Genomic DNA, 15379 nt, shown 5'->3' with positions numbered 1-15379 from the left:
ACCTTCTATCCCTAAATCCAAGCATTGATATAGATTGTAAATAGTTGGAGTTTGAGGACTGAAGCCTGTGGCTCCTCACTAATTAGAGTTTAACAACCAGAAAAGGAAATATTTCTCTCAACTCTCTATTTTATTATAAAAATCAAGGAGTAGTTTCTTTTTTGTTTTTTTCCACCTTTGTACCTTTTTTTTAAACTGCTATTGAATGAGTGGAATTTGCCAGAAAAAATGAGCACAAGCCTGGATTTTTAGCACTTTGAACAAAGTAAGAATGTGCTTTTATATCACACTGTTTATGACCTCAGGCCATCTCACAACATTTCAAAGTCACTGAAGCATTTTAGAAACATGATCATTACAGTAAGGTCAGAAAAACAACAACCAATTTTCACTCAAATGACCAGAATACCTGTTATAGCTGCTATTGGGATTTAACTGTTTGTCAGTATATCTCGTCAATACATCTTCATCAATATTGCCATAGAATCTGAGAGGATAGAAGGAGTCTCAGTTTTAGTATCTCATCTGAAAAGAATCATCTTCAACACTACTGCATTGAAGTCACAACCTAAATCATCAGTTTAAAACTCAGGTGTGAATCTTGAATTAACAGGCTTTTGATTCAAGTGTGAGAATTGAGACAAGAATTACATTCCATCTAACTTTCCATTCAAGATTCTGAACATTTTAATGCATTTATATGGAGAATGCCTTTTGCTAGTTTGCTATGTCCATAAATACTTGGACAATGAGCTTCTCAATGGGCACTCCCCATGTGTCCGCACTTTCGGAAGAAGAGAATAGAAGGAGACAAAAGCAGACTTCACTTGTCCGTTATTATTCTCTTCATCTCACTGTCATAGCTACCTGTCAATGGCTGACTCAATGGAGTCAGAGTAAATGGATATCCACATGGAAATAAGTCAGAATCAAACCATCTTTATTGAACATGTGTGCATATTTTCAAGAACAGTTTTGTATAAGTAAAGTCACCATCGTCTTACCAGACCATAGACCTACTCTGTCATTAGAGAGAGAGAGAGAGATTACTGGCAGTTATTGAACCTTTGGGTGACCACTCCTCAGGCAAGGGGAGAGATGGAAAAGGGGAGTCTTTTATGGTAACCTCAGCTGGTGTGGGATAAATGTGACACCAATACAGCAGTGAGTATAAATTCTCACTCTTTGACGCCAATGGCCATTTTGAGTGTGAGCAGCAGCGGAGGTAAGACGAACCCGAAAGACTGCAGCTAAGGTAAGGCAGTTTTTAAAAATTACTTACCGGGAGCGGACAGCAGTGTTTTCCCTTTCACAGAAAGAGCGGGAGCAGTGGGGGAAGTGACGAGGACCAGAGGGGCAGTCGGGAAGGAAAGCAGTGACCATATATATCAGCAAGGTGGAAAGCCATAGCAGTCAGTTCTCTGGCACTGAGCCTGACACTGTGGCAAAGAAAAGAAGGGGACAGAATAGAAAAGTACTCATGGTAGGGGACTCGATAGTTAGGGGAATCGACAGGAGATTTTGTGGTCAGGATCGGGACTCCCGGAAGGTATGTTGCCTCCCTGGTGCCAGGGTCCGGGACGTCTCCAATCGGGTGTATAAGGTTCTAAAAGGGGAGGGCGAACAGCCAGAAATCATGTTACATATTGGCACTAATGATATAGCCAGGAAAAGGATCGCGGATACAAAAAGTGATTTCAGGGAGTTAGGGTGGAAGCTGCAGAGCAGGACGAACAGAGTAGTGTTCTCTAGTTTACTACCGGTGCCACGAGATAGCGAGGCGAGGAACAGGGAGAGGGCGCAGCTTAATACGTGGCTGCGCAGCTGATGTAGGAGGGAGGGCTTCAGATTATGTAGATAATTGGGATGCCTTCTGGGGAAGGTGGGACCTGTACAAGAAGGATGGGTTGCATCTGAACTGGAAGGGGACCAATGTCCTGGGTGTAAGTTTTGCATGAGTAGTTCGAGAGGGTTTAAACTAGTCTGGCAGGGGGGTGGGAACCTGAGCTGTATACCGGAGGTGAGAGTTGATGCAGATGAAGCAATAGCAAGAGGTAGACAAACTAGTGGGAAGGATTTTCCTGGGAAGGAACCAAGGGATCAATTAAACTGTGTTTGCTTTAACGCAAGGAGTATCAGGAATAAAAGTGATGAACTTAGAGCATGGATCAGTACCTGGTGCTATGATGTTGTGGCCATACAAGATGTGGGTTTCTCAGGGGCTGGAATGGTTGCTGGATGTTCCAGGGTTTAGAGCATTTAAAAAGAATAGAGAGGGGGGAGAAATAGGAGGGGGTGTAGCACTACTAATCATAGAGGGTAGCACAGCTACAGAAGCTTCCATTGTCGAGGAAGATCTGCCTACCGAGTCAGTATGGGTGGAAATTAGGAACAGCAAGGGAGCAGTCACCTCGTTAGGGGTTTACTATAGGTCCCCCAATAGCAGCAGGGAGATTGAAAAGAGAATAGGTCGGCAGATTTTGGAAAAGTGTGGACGTAGTAGGGTTGTTGTAATGGGTGACTTTAACTTTCCCAATATTGATCGGAACCTCCTTCGAGCAGAAGATTTGAATGGAGCTGTTTTTGTAAGATGTTCAAGAGGGTTTCCTAACTCAGTACGTTGACAGGCCAACAAGGGGAGAGGCCATTCTAGACTTGTTGCTCGGAAACGAGCCGGGGCAGGTATCAGATCTTGTGGTGGGAGAGCATTTTGGTGATAGTGACCACAACTGCCTCACATTCTATATAGCTATGGAGAAGGAGAGGATTAGACAAAATGGGAGGATATTTAATTGGGGAAGAAGAAACTATGATGCGATTAGACATGAGTTAGGAAGCATGGATTGGGAGCAATTGTTCCATGGTAAAGGCACTATAAACATGTGGAGACTGTTTAAGGAACAGTTGTTGCAAGTGATGAATAAATATGTCCCTCTGAGACAGGTAAGAAGTGGTAAGATAAAGGAACCTTGGATGACGAGAGCGGTGGAGCTTCTCGTCAAAAGGGAAAAGGTCGCTTACGTAAGGCGGAGGAAGCTAGGGTCAAGCTCAGCTCTAGAGGATTACAGGCAGGCAAGGAAGGAGCTTAAAAATGGTCTGAGGAGAGCCAGGAGGGGGCACGAGAAAGGCTTGGCAGAACGGATTAGGGTGAACACAAAGTCATTTTACACTTTTGTGAGGAATAAGAGATTGGTCAAAAAAAGAGTAGGGCTGATCAGGGATAGCATAGGGAACTTGTGTGTGGAGTCTGAGGAGGTAGGGGAAGCCCTAAATGAGTTTTTTGCTTCTGTTATTACGAAAGAAACGAACTTTGTAATGAATGAAACCTTTGAAGAGCAGGTATGCATGCTGAAATGGATAGAGATAGAGGAAGCTGATGTGCTGAAAATCTTCCTGAAGAAGGGCTAATGCCCGAAACGTCGATTCTCCTGTTCCCTAGATGCTGCCTGACCTGCTGCGCTTTTCCAGCAACACATTTCCATCTCTGATCTCCAGCATCTGCAGACCTCACTTTCTCCTCCGTGCTGAAAATCTTGTCAAACATTAAGATTGACAAGTCGCCAGGCCCGGACCAGATTTGTCCTCGGCTGTTTTGGGAAGCGAGAAATGCAATTGCTTCGCCACTTGCGAAGATCTTTGCATCCTCGCTCTCCACTGGAGTCGTACCTGAGGACTGGAGAGAGACAAATGTAATTCCTCTCTTCAAGAAAGGAAATAGGGTAATCCCCGGCAATTACAGACCAGTAAGTCTCACGTCTGTCGTCTGCAAGGTGTTAGAAAGGATTCTGAGGGATAGGATTTATGACCATCTGGAAGAGCATGGCTTGATTAAATGCAGTCAGCATGGCTTTGTGAGGATCAGGTCATGCCTCATAAACTTTATCGAGTCCTTTGAGGATGTGACTAGAAAAGTTGATGAGGGTCGAGCTGTGGATGTGGTGTATATGGACTTCAGAAAGGCATTTGATAAGGTTCCCCATGGTAGGCTCATTCAGAAGGTCAGGAGGAATGGGATATAGGGGAACTTAGCTTTCTGGATACAGAATTGGCTGGCCAACAGAAGACAGCGAGTGGTAGTAGAAGGAAAATATTCTGCCTGGAAGTCTGTGGTGAGTGGTGTTCCACAGGGCTCTGTCCTTGGGCCTCTACTGTTTGTAATTTTTATTAATGACTTGGATGAGGGGATTGAAGGATGGGTCAGCAAGTTTGCAGACGACACAAAGGTTGGAGGTGTCGTTGATAATATAGAGGGCTGTTGTAGGCTGCAGTGGGACATTGACAGGATGCAGAGATGGGCTGAGAGGTGGCAGATGGAGTTCAACCTGGATAAATGCGAGGTGATGCATTTTGGAAGGTCGAATTTGAAAGCTGAGTACAGGATTAAGGATAGGATTCTTGGTAGTGTGGAGGAACAGAGGGATCTTGGTGTGCAGGTACATACATCCCTTAAACTGGCCACCCAAGTGGACAGGGTTGTTAAGAAAGCACATGGTGTTTTGGCTTTCATTAACAGGGAGATTGAGTTTAAGAGTCGTGAGATCTTGTTGCAGCTCTATAAAACTTCGGTTAGACCGCACTTGGAATACTGCGTCCAGTTCTGGTCGCCCTATTATAGGAAAGATGTGGATGCTTTGGAGAGGATTCAGAGGAGGTTAACCAGGATGCTGCCTGGACTGGAGGGCTTATCTTATGAAGAGAGGTTGGCTGAGCTCGGACGTTTTTCATCGGAGCAAAGGAGGAGATAAGGGGACCTAATTGAGGTGTATAAGATAATGAGAGGCATAGATAGAGTTAATAGCCAGAGATTATTTCCCAGGGCAGAAATGACTAACACAAGGGGTCATAGTTTTAAGCTGGTTGGAGGAAAGTATAGAGGGGATGTCAGAGGCGGATTCTTTACACAGAGAGTTGTGAGAGCATGGAATGCGTTACCAGCAGCAGTTGTGGAAACAATGTCATTAAGAGACTACTGGACATGCATATGGTCACAGAAATTTGAGGATGCATACATGAGGATCAGTGGTCGGCACAACATCGTGGGCTGAAGGGCCTGTTCTGTGCTGTACTGTTCTATGTTCTAATACATAACTACACTCTGCAATCCAGGCAGTTAAAATCTTGGCTGACTCAAGCGGAGTTAAGGATAAGCATTAATTGCAGGCTTTGCCAGTCACTGTCACACCTCAAAAACAAATGATGCAAAACAAACAGCTCAAACTAAACCTTAATGAATAGGATCTCAAACACCTCATGAATATAATTAGGCACCATTGTATTCAATCAACTATGGTTATGTGAAGCTCACTTTAAAAAATGAAGTTATCTCAGCATACCTAATGTTTGGGTAATAACTCGCAAGTTGATATAAACAATCTTGGCTGGGCTTCTCATAGAAGTTTGCCATGTCTCCCATCAGTCGTAAGCCAAGCAGATGGATTGATGTACCTCTGCTGGACAGCAGACATAGCAGCAGGAGGTGCCAGCGACTGCCTACTCAGACTATTCCCTACGGATGTGAATTTCTACAGCTGAGTGTGGAGAGCAGTGCAATCTGACTTTGGAGCTAACATTGACTCGAGTATAGTTCGCTCAAAGCCAAATATAAACTGGTGCCATCAAAAGCTTTAGATGTGTCTCAAACTATCACAGTGGAAACAAGCTCGACTTCAAATTGCCTGCCCTCCAGTTCGCTAAAATTGATTAGCCTTGCAAAAGCGTAGGCAGAATCTCTTGCCAAATGAAGTAATTAGAATATACCATAATGAGGGTCATAGTCAGAACTTAGATCAAAGTCTTTACAATCATTCATTTGACAGAGAGGCTATTGTGTATTGTAAAGGGAATTCTGAAGAAGAGAAATGATGCGTCATGTAGTGATGCACATATAAATGTACATGACCGAAAACAGGAAGTTCAGATCAGTCATGCTGTATACTGGGATTAGAAAGGCATTATACTAAGAATAGCCATCATCATCATAGTGTTGTGAAGAGGAAATAATCACCATTCATGAGCAGCCTGGCAGGAATGCCTAATGCTACTGCAAGAAATCTACCTATTCTTGCAGAGTACTTATGAGGCTAGTTCTGTCAATAGATGGACTTACTGATAGCTAATACCTGCAGTGCATCTTGGTTACAACCGGCAGCCCACAGCCTTTGATTTTATTTGCCCGAGCAGTTACAACGGAAAAGAAATGATGCTTGCTACTTCTCCACCTAATTCAGGGAAGGCTTTTATGCCGAGTTTCAGGTTTGTTGTTTCCGATGTCTCCAATGCTAAGCTCCTACTTGCAAAGCACCAAAAGGTGTCTCCCTAACTGATCAACAACCTTTTAATTAGCTAAGGTTTCTCACAGTAAAACATTGTTATTGCTTTTGGCTGTGGTTCCTTCAGGCACTTTTATGTAATCTTTGGAAGGAAAGTGGTTAGAAACTGGACCATGGTTTATTCAACACAATACACGACATCTTAATTTTCCAATGGACCAATGACCTCAATCATATGAAGATTTGCAATTGCATTTTTCAATTTTCACAGCCTTGGTACATCTAAGAGTGTTCTGGCATGAAGTGATTTTGAAGAATATTCACTGTCATAATGTGGGTTATGCAGCACTCAATTTACATACAGTGAAATGATGGATTAGATAAGCTACTTTGAGTAAGAATGAATGATCGATAACTGTCGGCCAGGATAATGAGAGAACAGCTCAACATAGTGCCATGAGTACTTTCCAACCATTCTGACTGTTAACAGTTCATCCAAGAGCGAGTGCGGCCCTCTCCCAGAGGTGTGCATCAGTACAAGCTCTCATGTCTCTGGAGGGGGATTCAAGCTGATGATCTCCTGCCTTAGAGGAAAAAACACCATTCAGTTTGAACCACAGTTGATGCCACTGATACCACCGGATTTACAGAGCTTTGGGCTTTTTTAGCCCTCCTCCGGCTGACTATAAGGGCCTTTTGCAATTACAATATAAACCAGTCCCTATACAATGGAGGAGTTATCTCACTGTAGTCCCTCCCAGCCACATTGATGGCTGAGCCTTATTTCATAATCCATGCTCATATATAAAATGCACTGGAATGTTACATTCATTGTTTCATTTGCATTTTATTCTCAGACATGTCCTGCTCCCTACTTCCCAACCTCTCAGTCCTTGTCCCCAATACATCCATCCTCACAACTCCTGACTCCCCCACTCCCCACTCTCACAATCCCTCTCCACCCCTCAAACACCCACCCTCAAAGTCCATTCCCCTGAATACCTATATTCACAATTCCTGGATGCTTCCCTCTGACTGCCCAGCATCCTCCCTGACTACACTCACATCCCTTAAAAGAATTTACTAAAAACCAACTCCAGTTGTATTTTTACAAACATTCTCGTATTATGTGCTCTACTTAATGCACCTCATTTTAGTTAGTAAAATAGCTCAGATGTTAAATTAAATGCAGGACAGACAGAATAAATTTGCATTTAAAAGTCACCTTACCAGCTGTGAAAAGAGTCCCAGTAGCATTTTGGGTTCCAGAAATGGGGACACAAAATAAATAAGATCAAAGGACTCATGATAGATTTCAGGAAGAAAATGGTGAAAGAACAAAATGTATATTCTCAGCAGGTTCAAGAATTCTACTATATTAGAGAAATGAGCAGATTTGTACCAGTTCCCAGGAGGTTGAGAAGCCTGTGGCATATTGGAGTCCCAACTATGTCAGAAGATGCCTGACAGCAGGACCACAATTGGCCCCTGAAAGGAGGCAAGCACCAAATTTAAATTTGCCAAAGTCCAATTAAAGGCATTTTGGTTTTCCTAGGCTGTAGGTATTTCAATGAAAGCTGTGATAGTGTCCCTACCCCTGGACCGAAAGACCCAGGTTGAATAATGTTTCTGAACAGGTAGGTCAAATAAAAAAACCCAGCAGTCCCCATTCCCTAAAAGGTTCACCAGCTAAATGGAAGATGATTCCTAGTGCCAGGCTCGGAGAGGGGCAGAACTCTTGTTTAAAGTAAAGAGAGATCCATGAGAATTGAAAGCAGCCTCCAGGATCCCTGATGATCCCACTGATACTCAGTGCTGAATGTTGTTTGCTTAACTTGCTGTAGGCTCCACAACACGTGGTTGCCACAGCAGTTGCCATCACTCCCATATGTCCTCTGATTGGGCTAGCCACTCTGTGGGGGATGAGTAGAGAGCTGAACTGTTGGAAGCATCAGCAACCAAATGGGTGTCAGCTGTAAAATTAGGAGGGGAAAGCTCACTGTGCAGTGATGTGTGCGAGCGAAATACATTTCCTCCAATTATCGCATTGTCTGTCCAATTGACAAAATTTAGGATTTAAAAATTTATGGTGGGTGTTCACTGTAGATTGCAGAGATAGAGTTATGAATAGAACCTTGGTGTAACAAGATTATTTTCCTGGAGCAGTGAATGTTAAGGAGACCTACAAACATATAAAATTGAAAATATGCAAGGACAGTATAGAATCATAGAGATGTACAGCTCAGAAACAGACCTTTGGGTCCAACTCATCCATGCCGACCAGATATCCTAACCTAATCTTGAACCATTTTGCACATATTCCTCTAAACACTTCCTATTCATATATCCATCTAGATGCCTTTTAAATGTTGTAATTGTACCAGCCTCCACCACTTCCTCTGGCAGCTCATTCCATACATGCACCACCCTCTGAGTGAAAAAGTTGCCCCGAAAGTCCCTTTTAAATTTTTCACCACTCATCTTAAAACTATGCCCTCTAGTTCTGAACTCCCCCATCCCAGAGAAAAGAATGTGTCTATTCACCCTATCCATGCCCCTCATGATTTTATAAACCTCTATAAGGTCACCCCTCAGCGTTTGACACTCCAGGGAAAACAGCCCCAGCCTATTCAGTCTCTCGCTACAGCTCAAATCCTCCAACCTTGGCAACTTTAATTCAACCCACTGAGTCTGCTCAACAATTTATGAAGATCATGACTGCGTTTTATGAGTAAAAATTATGTTTTAGTCCCCTTATTTTAAAAAAAAATCATTTCATTGGAGGCAGGTGAGAAAAGGTTTACTCATGGAGGGATTAGCCTGAGTAAAGGCTAAACAGTTTGGGGCTCTACTCACTGGAATTTAGGTGATCTCATTGTAACAAAGAATAATACAGCATAGGAACAGGCCCTTCGGTCATCAGCCAACACATCTTGCCCTTCAATACTAAAACTGTCTTCACTTGCAGGATCCGTATCCTCCATTTCCTTCCTATTTCTGTCAGGTTCTATAAAATAACAGCATAACTTGTCTACCTTTATACTCAATGTCCCTTTCAATGAAGCCAAGCATGCCATAAACCTCTTTTACTACCTTGTCTATCTGCGCTATCATCTTCAGTGATCTGTGGACCTGCATATCGCTTAGGGCTCTGCCATTCACTGTATAACTTCCACCTGTACTTGATCTTCAAAAATGCTTCACCTCACATTTGGCCAGATTAAACTTGGAGCGGCACAGTGGCTCAGTGGTTAGCACAGCTGCCTCACAGCACCAGGCACCCATGTTTGATTCCCACCTCAGGCAACTGTCTGTGTGGAGTTTGCACAATCTCTGTGTCTGTGTGAATTTCCTCCGGGAGCTCTGGTTTCCTCCCACAATCTAAAGATGCGCAGGTTAGGTGAATTGGCGAGTTACATTGCCCATAGTGTTAGGTGCATTAGTCAGCGGTAAATATCAGGTAGGGGAATGGGTCTTGGTGAGTTACTCTTTGGAGGGGTGGTGTGGACTTGTTTGGCCGAAGGGCCTGTTTCCATACTGTAGGGGATCTAATCTAAATTCCATCTGCTATTTTACTGCCCATGCCTCCAAGTGATTTATATCTGACAATCTTCTTCAGTATCCACAACTCCACCAACCTTTGTATCATCTTCAAACTTACTAATTAGACCAGCTACATTTTCTTCCAAATCATTTATGTAGATCATGAACAGCAGAGATCCCAGCACTGATTGCTGTGGAACAACACTAGTCACAACCCTACATTCCAAAAACCATCCTTCCATTGCTATCCACTGTCTCTTAAATAGTTTCTCCCAATGCAGCATTCTCCCAGTACCCCACTCTATGCTACCCTCAAATCCTAAATTGAGGCGTCACCCTCAAATATGGATGTGAGAGTTTTATAAAATAGCTGCGCTCCTCTAAGCCATTAGGCTTGTAGACATGATATTGATGTTGTAAAACCTTTAGCCCAAGTGCTAAACTGAATCAATATGTTCAGTAAAAACTGAAGAATTATCATCAGAAGAAGGTGATGTCTTTATAAAGTGCTTCACAATCAATTAATTCCACTTCAGTTTGACACTACTGTCATGTAGGGCAATACAGCAGCTAATTTGTGTACAGCAACAGTCAACAAATTGCATGGGTAGAATGGAGCAGGTAGCGGAGAGCATCACTGTTTTAGTGACTGAACATCATATACTCACTGAGAAATAAAAAAGCACAAAGAGTGCAACAAAATTTTATGCATCCATTTGAGAGACCAGAAAATAAATTGGATTGACATCTTTTCTTAAAAACGCCAGTTCCCATGGGTTACACTCCTTCAATATTGCAATAGTGTCAGCTAACAATATCCACTCAATTCTTGAAGTTAAGCAGAAACATTTGATTTTGATTTAATTTATTACAGTTACTTGTACTGAGGTACAGTGAAAAGTGTTGTCTTATGTGCTTTAGAGGCAAATAGTACAGTACAAGTGCATCACGATAACAGAACAGAGTGCAGGACGCGACATTACAGCTGCTGAGAAGCTGTCTTTACAATGCAGAGACAAGGAAGTTACTACTGAGCCAAGACACTAATACCACGAGGGTAAAACAGCAAATATGCGTTTTCTCTCAATAACACTTACACAAACATGCAATTCAGGAGCAGGAATAGATCAATTGGCCTCTTGAGTGAGTTTCATTATTCAATAGGGTCATGGCTTCACATGATTGGTGGCTGATTGAAACAGAGATTGCTTCAAATTCCTGCCTACCCTGTGCCAACCTTTCAGCTCCTTGCTTATCAAGAAACTATCCAACCTCTTACTTAAAATGATTCAAAAAATTGGGACTGAATTATCCACATTTTTGGGTCAGTGGGAGTTGGGTCAGGTTATTGGAGGGATTCCTGCTGTGAGGCCTAGTGAGTTTTCCAAGGTAAAATCAATGACTGCAGATACTGGAAACCAGATTCTGGATTAGTGGTGCTGGAAGAACACAGCAGTTCAGGCAGCATCCCAGGAGCAGGAAAATTGATGTTTTGGGCAAAAGCCCTACATCAGGAATAGAGGCAGAGTGCCTGCAGGGTGGAGAGATAAATGAGACGAGGGTGGGGGTGGGGAGAAAGTAGCATAGATTACAATAGGTGAATGGGGATGGTGATGGAAGTGATAGGTCAGAGAGGAGGGTGGGGGAGGGTGGCAAAGAGTACAATAGGTGAATGGGGGTGGGGATGAAGGTGATAGGTCAGAGAGGAGGGTGAAGTGGATAGGTGGAAAGGAAGATAGGCAGGTAGGACAGGTCATGAGGGTGGAGCTGGAAGTTTGGAACTGGGGTGAGGTGGGGGAAGGGGAAATGAGGAAACTGGTGAAGTCCACATTGATGCCCTGGGGTTGAAGTGTTCCAAGGCGGAAGATGAGGCATTCTTCCTCCAGGCGTCGGGTGGTGAGGGAGCGGCGGTGAAGGAGGCCCAGGCCTCAATGTCCTTGGCTGAGTGGGATGGGGAGTTGAAATGTTGGGCCACAGGGTGGTGTGGTTGATCGGTGTGGGTGTCCCAGAGATGTTCCCTAAAGCGCTCTGCTAGGAGGCGTCCAGTCTCCCCAATGTAAAGAAGACCGCAACTTGAGTAACGGCTACAATATTGGTGGATGTGCAGGTAAAACCTTGATGGATGTGGAAGGCTCCTTTGGGGCCTTGGATGGAGGTGAGGGAGGTGATGTGGGCGCAGGTTTTGCAATTCCTGCAGTGGTAGGGGAAGGTGCCAGGATGATAGGGTGGGTTGTTGGGGGGCATGGACCTGACCAGGTAGTCACGGAGGGAATGGTCTTTGCGGAAGGCAGAAAGGGGTGGGGAGGGAAATTTATTCCTGGTGGTGGGGTCGTATGATTGGGTTTATGTGAAGGTTGGTAGGGTGGAAGGTGAGCACCAGGAGGGTTGTTATGGTTGGAGGGGTGGGGTCTGAGGGCGGAGGTGCGGGATGTGGATGAGATGCGTTGGAGGGCATCTTCAACCACGTGGGAAGGGAAATTGCGGTCTCTAAAGAAAGAGGCCATCTGGTGTGTTCTGTGGTAGAACTGGTCTTCCTGGGAGCAGATATGGCGGAGGCAGAGGAATTGGGAATACGGGATGGCATTTTTGCAGGAGATAGGGTGGGAGGAGGTGTAATCCAGGTAGCTGTAGGAGTTGGTGGGTTTGTAAACAATGTCAGTGTCAAACCGGTCATCATTAATGGAGATGGAGAGGTCCAGGAAGGGGAGGGAGGTGTCAGAGATGGCCCAGGTAAATTTAAGGTTGGGGTGGAATGTGTTGGTGAAGTTGATGAATTGCTCAGCTTCCTCACGGGAGCACGAGGTGGCGCCAATGCAGTCATCAATGTAGCGGAGGAAGAGGTGGGGAGTGGTGCCGGTGTAACTACGGAAGATGAACTGTTCTACGTAGCCGACAAAGAAACAGGCATAGCTGGGGCCCATATGGGTGCCCATGGCTACCCCTTTGGTCTGGAGGAAATGGGAGGATTCGAAGAAGAAGTTGTTAAGGGTGAGGACCAGTTCAGCCAAACGAATGAGTGTGTCGGTGGAAGGGTACTGTTGGGGATGTTGGGAGAGGAAGAAACGAAGAGCTTGGAGGCCCTGGTCATGGCGGAGGGAGGTGTAGAGGGATTGGATATCCATAGTGAAGATGAGGCATTGGGGGCCGGGGAAACGGAAGTCTTGGAGGAGATGGAGGGCGTGGGTGGTGTCTCGAACATATGTGGGGAGTTTCTGGACTAGGGGGGATAGGACAGTGTCGCGGTAGGTAGAGATGAGTTCAGTGGGGCAGGAGCATGCTGAGACAATGGGTCGGCCAGGGTGGTCAGGCTTGTGGATCTTGGGAAGGAGGTAGAACGGGGCAGTGCGGGGTTCCCAGACTATGAGGTTGGAAGCTGTGGGTGGGAGATCTCTTGAGGTGATGAGGTTCTGTATGGTCTGGGAGATGATGGTTTGGTGAGGGGGGGTGGGGTCATGGATGAGGGGGCGGTAGGAAGAGGTGTCCTCGAGTTGGCGTTTGGCTTTAGCGGTGTCGAGGTCAGTGCACCAGACTACCACTGCACCCCCTTTATCCGCTGGCTTGATGGTGAGTTTGGGATTGGAGCAGAGGGAGTGTAGGGCAGCGCGTTGTGAGGGTGAGAGGTTGGAGTGGGGGAGGGGGGTAGACAGGTTGAGGCGGTTAATATCCTGGCGGCAGTTGGAAATAAAGAGATCGAGGGTGGGTAATAGGCCAGCGCGGGGTCTCCAGGTCGATGCAGTGTGTTGGAGGTGGGCGAAGGGGTCCTCGGAAGGTGGGCGGGAGTCCTGATTGTGAAAGTAAGCTCGGAGGCGGAGATGGCAGAAGAAATTTTCAACGTCACGGTGTGTATTAAATTCATTGATGTGTGGGCAGAGGGGGATGAAGGTGAGTCCTTTGCTGAGGACTGATCGTTCGTCCTCAGTGAGAGGGAGGTCCGGAGGGATGGTGAAAACTCGGCAGGGCTGGGAGCTGGGATCTGGTGTGAGTGTGGAGCTGGGAGTGGGGGGGGGTGGAGCCTGTGACTGGAGTGGGTGTGGTGGTGGTGGGAATGGGGGTGGAGTCATGAGAAGGGGTGGTGTTCCCCTTAGGTTCTGGGGGGGGGCGGGGATAGTCTTCCCGCCATTCCCCACACCTCACACCTGATTCTCACTCCATCTCACCATGTGCTGATCCCAAAGGTACTTGTCACTGCCTGCAGCTCACCACCATCTTTTGCCATAAACTATTTTTAAAAGACCATCATGCACCTGGATAAGTACTGCCTGTCCAGAGCTGCCCTGCATGGTTCCTGACATTTGCCCCAGAAGCTGGTACATAGGGAGCAATCAGATTGCCATTTTGCAAACAGCGTCCTCAATGGAGTGATGCAAATGGAGGCCTTCCTTCCCCCAGTAGTGGAGGCCATGCCAGCCTGGTCCAAGGTTGTCACTCGGATTGAAGCAATCTCAGCCGTTTAGAGGAATGTCCAGCATAGTAAGAAGGTGGTCAGTGTCAGAGTATGTACCACCATCTTTTCACACTCACTCTACCTCTGCTATGTCACCCACCACGGCTCACGCTCTACCCCATTCCCTGCAACATCTTCCCTCACTCCACGGCACCATTAACCCTGCATGCCCTCTGTGCCAAGATTAGAGTGGTGCTGGAAAAGCACAGCAGGTCAGGCAGCATCCCAAGAGCAGGAAAATCGGCGTTTCGGGCAAAAGAAGGGCTTTTTCCCGAAACGTCGATTTTCCTGCTCTTGGGGTGCTGCCTGACCTGCTGTGCTTTTCCAGCACCACTCTAATCTTGACTCTAATTTCCAGCATCTGCCGTACCCACTTCCGCCCATGCCCTCTGTGCCGCCTACCCGTTTACTCAAGACACTTCGTAACCTGGAGCAAAAGAAACAGCCAGGCCACCCACTTTTATTCTTGCCTCTCTCTCATTCCAGGAGATAAACAGCCCTCAGTCAGGCTGGAAGCATCAGCACAAGCTGCCAGACATTCAGCTCCTCACCTCTTCTGTGGAATGGATCCTCACTCTTACCAAACCAAATGGCTGACTGACCGACTGTGTCCAAGCCCTGGGACTGGTATCAGAGCTTTGATTTGCTGTACCAAGATCCTTAAGCTAAGGCCTGCTGTCAACCACAATGAGCTCCCTTCCTTTGTGCCTCAGCTAAGTAATACTACAAGACCATTTGAGCTGGGTAGCTCTGGCTGAAGGGGCAAAGTGTACAAAGGCAAGGATCCCGTGGGAGTCCAGGTAGGCTCAGGATGAGCAAGCATTACAATCATGAGCGAAGAGCCCAGCGATACATCCTGGTTCAGTCTATGAGCTGGTGAGTGTCCCTGGGCACACAGTGTGCTTGCCGCAGTGTCACAATGATAGGTGCTGGTGCAGCCTGAGTTGCAGCATTGAAGTAAATAAGTGTCCTCTAATGGATAAGAGCTGTAGCACAAGCGATCTTAGAGGGTGGCATATATTGGAAGCCAACATCTGCGGACATGGGTTGCATGTCTATGAAGTATGCCCTGACATGTTGATGCCTAGTGCCCATGATCGATGTCCTTCGGTGTAGGCGATGA

Source organism: Chiloscyllium plagiosum, unplaced genomic scaffold, assembly GCF_037043375.1.
Source record: "Chiloscyllium plagiosum isolate Xiang-an unplaced genomic scaffold, Cpla_swu_hap1 HiC_scaffold_25, whole genome shotgun sequence".
Lineage (NCBI taxonomy): Eukaryota > Metazoa > Chordata > Chondrichthyes > Orectolobiformes > Hemiscylliidae > Chiloscyllium > Chiloscyllium plagiosum.
The sequence above is the reverse complement of the archived record's forward strand: the minus strand, read 5'-3'. Positions refer to the sequence as shown.